This window comes from Humulus lupulus, chromosome 2 (genome assembly GCF_963169125.1).
Source record: "Humulus lupulus chromosome 2, drHumLupu1.1, whole genome shotgun sequence".
Taxonomy (NCBI): domain Eukaryota; kingdom Viridiplantae; phylum Streptophyta; class Magnoliopsida; order Rosales; family Cannabaceae; genus Humulus; species Humulus lupulus.
The window spans coordinates 278812008-278818007 of NC_084794.1; positions in this window are offsets into that span (position 1 = coordinate 278812008).

Sequence of the window (6000 nt, forward strand, 5' to 3'; positions counted from 1 at the left end):
TTTTTTAGGACTCGTGTTGTGAGTCGTAAAATAATGTTTTTATGGCTCGCATTACGAGTCCTGAAAATTTTTATTTTTAATTTTTAAAACATTAATTGGTAGCCAAAGCTCCTGCCGAAGCTTCGATGATGACTGTGGCGCCACCACCCCACGGTGGTGGTTCGGGAAAACGATGGCATGGGCTTCAAAGCCCAAAGCTCGAGGAACATCATGGTGGTGGTGATTAGAGCCATGAATTCTCAAATCTCCATGGATTCACACAAACGTCTATTCCAATTCCGATGACCATTGAGTTTGATCCTTTAGTGGGTTTTGAAGCCCAAAGCACAAGGGAAGCAGTGGTGGTGGTCATTTGGCTCGAGGTGGTAGGAAAATGACCAAAAAGTTTCAGAAACCTAGATGGTTGCCGAAGTTTGGAGGCTCCGTCGAGAGGGCTAGGGGGCGCGTGAGGCTAGGGGCTCGCGGGGCTGGGGGTTTCGAGGGCCAGGGAAGACGGTGGCGCGATGCGTGTAGGCGGGGGGTGGCCGAAGAGCCGCTGTTGTGGTTAGGCAGCAAGCTTGAGAGAGAGAGAGAGAGAGAGAGAGAGAGAAATGGGGGAAGAGAGAGGGAATCCAAGGAAGAGAGAGAGAGAGAGAGAGAGAGAGAGAGAGAGAGAGAGAGAGAATGGGTTGAGTGTTTTTTTTTCTTTTCTCATTTAATATAATGAAACTTTTGTTAAAAAAAATTATTCAAACATTTAGGACACACATAAGTTTTTAGGGCTCGCACTGGGTGTTCTAAAAGAAATTTTTTAAGGACTCTCAACGAGTGTCCTAAAAAGTCTAGGAACTTTTGTTAAAAAAAATTCAAACTTTTAGGACATGCATCAATTTTTAGTACTCGCACCGCGTGTCCTATAAGAAATTCTTTAAGGATTCTCAATGAGTGTCCTAAAAAGTGTAGGAGCTGTTTTTATGACTCGCATCTAGGTGACTACCCTAAAAAAGTGTCCTAAAAGCCTTTTTTTGTAGTAGTGAATTGTTTGTTCTTGATGCAAATGGGGGACGCAAAATCCCCTTTTGTTGTACATACTAGTGCTAGTCTTTGATCTTAGTGTAAAAACCAAAATTTACTTTATAAATAAAAGATGAATTAGTTTTCACAAGAATCAATTAACCAAAATATATACGTACGTTGTCCTAATATTTCAATGAAAAAATTTATCGACTAAGTGTATTTGTTGTTAAAAAAGCTACATAAATTTTCATATAACTTTCAATGGAATAAAGAAAAAAAAAAAAAACTTAAAATGTCAATTTATTTTAATTTTTCAACTAACATTTCACTTCTCTAAATAGCTTAATTTTATTTTCTATTAAAAGCACATATCCTCATGAATCACAATAAATATATATATATATGTTTATCTAAAAAATTGACAAAGTGAAAGGGAAAATACACAAAGTCAATTCAATTAAGAATTGGTGAGCTGAACTGGCCAATGTCCTGGAAGGTGTGGCTGGAATATCTAAAATTGAAACTGCAAAGGCACATTTACCATTTATTAGAATTTGAGTTATTCTATTCATTACTAATATAATTTTTAAGATGAAGTTCTTTATTATTACCACACTCTTCATTATGTTTTATGAATATCTTATCAATTCTTTATCTTGGTATATATGTACATGAATTCTATGATATACAATACAACAAAAAAGTCTTTAGGGACAACGGATGTCACTCCTAATAGTACTTGAAGTCGACGCTGATAGTCATTAGCGACGACATGTCGCCCTTAATAGTTTGACGCTAATGTCGATTATTTGCGGCGACAAATTTGTCCCTAATAAATTTATTGTTGCCTCTAATAATCGTGATTCCCAAATCATATTTCACTCCTGATAATAAGAAATTGCCCCTAATAATATAATATTAGCGATGACTTTGAAATTATTAGGGGCAACAAAAGTCGTCCCTAATACTTTTATATAATTAAAAAAATTATAAAAATTAAATATGGTTAAAAATAATAATACTAAAATTAAATATGCATAAAAATAAAAATACTAAAATTAACAATTTATTCAAATTACACAAGTAATACAATATTATCCAAATTAAATATCCATACAATAATATATTAATGAAAAATTATTGTTTAATACAATAATATATAAAACGTCTCAACCCTCAACGTCCTCCGTATTGTCCCCTTCTTCTAGTGCCTGCGGCGCCTGTGGTGTGTGCGAAGGCATCACCCATGGATACTGTGGAGGTAACGAGGATCCTGTAGGTCCATACATGTATGGATACAGATAGGGCGGAGGTTGAGATAATGACCCACTCATATGAGGAGGCGGGGGTTGGGACGGAGGTTTGCCCATATGAAGATGATAAGCCTGATGGTAAGAGGCATCAGCCATTGATACATATATGGCTCGGTCAAAGGTTGAGATGGAAAAGTTGGTGCAGGTGTGTCGGGATGGCCTGGTAAAGGCTGAGAAGTTGAAGCTTGAGATGTGTGCTGTGTTTGAGTTTCAGAAGATGAGCCTACATACTTCTTGAAAAACTGCTGATAAGTATTTTGCATCTCCACATTTATTGTCGGATCTTTTTCAGGTGGATGTTGCTTATACACGTATTGAAGTTGTTCATTCATGACCTTCACAATGTCAACCAATTCACGTATTTCCTTAGTCGACTGTTGAGGTGGTGCCAGAGACTTTGCGGCCAACTACTTTGCGGACAGTTTGACACTTTTCCCTTTAATTTGCGGCCAACTACTTGCCGATGGCCCCGCCTTTCACCAAGAACCTGACTTAGTATCTTTATTTGATCGACCAAGGAAGAATCATCGGTACCAGATTCAACTGTCTGCTGAGTCTCAGCTTCAAGAGTTGACTTCAACTTAACCTATTTTTAAACAAAATTATAATACAAAAGAAAAATATAATTATTTGAATTGATAATTAAGTTAAACTTACATAATCTCGTTCAGCATCCTCCTTGACAAAATTCTTGTTCTTTTTTGTCCAGTGATACTCCTTCCATTCCTCAATGAGGTTCGGGTTCAACTAATAAAGAAAATGAGAATTTTAGAGAACTTATAAATTCATATAACTTAATTAAGTTAATATTTTCACTTACTTTTTCATGATGAGTAGCGCAATAAACTCTTGACTCCTAAAAAACTCAAATGTTTGTTTCCACTCATTGGTGTTGACATCTTTGGGTGGGTTCTTTAGGACCTCGTCCCAATCATCTGGTCATTTGTAGAATATTTTGAAGTTGGTGTGCCGCTTAGTTTTTCTGTCTCAGTATGTCTCAACCATCTCAGCATCGATACTGTCAATGAGGGTGGTAAAATCTGGCCGCTCATCTATTTGATAGATGTGCTACAATCAAGAGAAAACATGTTAATCGTGCTCGAATTATAATACAATTATTATTAAAGTAAATTCTAAAAAATTTTACATTCACTTTACTAATGACATTGTCCTTATACCGTTTTCGGACACTAGTCCAATCCTTGTAATATCTTGGAATCACTGATGTGACTTGGGTGCCCAAAAGACGGACAAAAGCAGCATGTTCTATTCCCACCACCTTGTACGCGATACAGTCAACCACTATGGGGAGTGGATGTCCAGCTTCTCGCCTTCTATCGTCTAAATTTTTCACAGCAGCAGGCCCACGATCTTTTCTCTTTGGTGGAGCTACTATATTATTTTAAACTAGTGCATCACATAATTTAGTATGTTGTATAATAAGGTCTAATTAGAAATAAATAAAGAATAAATTTTAAAATACCCACAACTAGATGGGATTGTAGTAGGATCCGATGGATCTTGACCACCACCATCTCCGCCATGGTATGAAGCTACATCTGCTGACATCTTTAAACTAAATATGACCAAATTTTCTTTTTAGTATGAATATGAGATATATATTATATACGAATATATAATTGTAATGACCACATTATTATTATTTAACATTTCTTATTACAAATCCACAACATAACAAATCCATAAATTGTTCAACATTTATGATATATAGTTATTTAAATATAAAGTTTTTCTTATGCAGATACAAGAACTACGTACAATATTCACTGACATCACATATAAAATTAAAATCTACTGATGAATCATGATAGGTGTTATTATCATTATAAAGGTCAACAAGTAAATCATGATCATCATCGACTTCTTCTTCATCATCATTACTAAAATCATCGGTATCTTGAGTAGTCGAATAAGGTCGAGGGACGGTGCCTATGAATGTTGCTGGTTGATTTGATTGTTGAACAACCAACTCCCCAAGCTCAACAGTCAATACGAAATTGGCTGAGTTTGTTTCATGTAAAACATCAATATCAACAATATGCTAAGAATTGTCTAGAATATACCAAACTTGCCTATGATTCACTTCTTCAACAACTTTCCAAGCTCGACCTCTAAGTTGATCATCGAGCTAGAAAACTTGTTTAGCTTGGCTCGCAAGTATGTATGGTTCATATTTATACCATTCCCCGCTCACATTTATACTGGTGACATTATTTTCAGTAATTGGTTTTTTTTTTTGGGTCCGTGTTGAACCATTTACATCAAAACAATACCATTGAATATACACCAGTATATGATACCTCCAATATCTCTTCAAGTTGTCCATAATAATTTAAACCTTCTGTCCCAATAACACACACTCCACTATTTTGTGTAATACGATTTTGATCTTGATTGTGTGTAACATATTAGACCTCATTCACTATACATGCTTGATAGGAGTACGCCAAAAGATCAGACTCAGATGTTAAAGCTAGTAGCTCACTCCCATTCTCTAATGACCTGAGCTAGTGCAAGTCATATATATAAATATAGCAAAACATATTATAATAAGGAAATTATATTTCAATCTAACAACAAAGAATGTCATAGGTATAAATTACCTTCTTGTGAAACTAGGAACAAAAATATTTTTTGTGCAAAAGGTTATGATCGCCCAATGGATCCCTCTACTTGATGTCACGAAGGTGTTCGCTGTTGATTAACATAGTCTTACAGTTCAAAGATGTTACATTAAAGAAAAAGATAATTAAATTAACTTACTCCATATAGACTTCAATTTCAAAAGAATTCTCCAGTATGAACCACTCAGCTATATTCCGAGTCTTTTCATCTAGAGGCATTTGAAATCCCTTACTCAATGGGCAAAATTGAGATTGAAACACTGAAAGGTGGCGTGGAACATAAACTATTTCCACACCTTTGAAATACATGGAACAAAATGTTAAAGCCTCATCTGCCACATATCCTTCAGCTATGGACCCTTCAGGACGTGCTTTATTCCTGACTTAGTTTTTTAATTTTTTCATGAATCTTTCAAATGGAAACATCAATCTCATAAATACCAGCCCACCCAACAAAGCCTATTCTGGAAAATGCAAGACCAAATGTATCATTATGTCAAAAAATGTTGGAGGAAAAATCAAATCCATTTTGCATAAGATGTGAATGACCTCCCTTTGAGCTTTCTCCATATCATTTACATTCAAGGTCCGCAAAGATAATTTTTTGAAGAAGTTGCATAGTTCCATTGTGGTGCCTGATATAGATTCTGGTAGAAACTTGCGGATAACCACTAGAAGTAATCGTTGCATTATCATATGATACTCGTGTGACTTCAACCCAATGATATTTGAGTCATTATTAGTCACTTTCTTCTTCAAGTTCGAACAAAAATCATCTGCCAGTTTAAAACCTTTTAGAAAATGAAGAAATTCTCACATATCTTCAGGAGTCAACACGTAAGGAGCATGTGGCTTCATTAACTTTTTATTATGATCTTCATATATCCACAATGCGTCCCTAACTCCTATATTCTTCAGACCATGTCTTGCATTAGTAGTGTCTTTAGACTTATTGTTATCCAAGATAGTACTAAAAACACTAACACATACATTATTCTCAACATGTATAACATCTATGTTGTGTTTTCACTCATTCGTACTCCAGT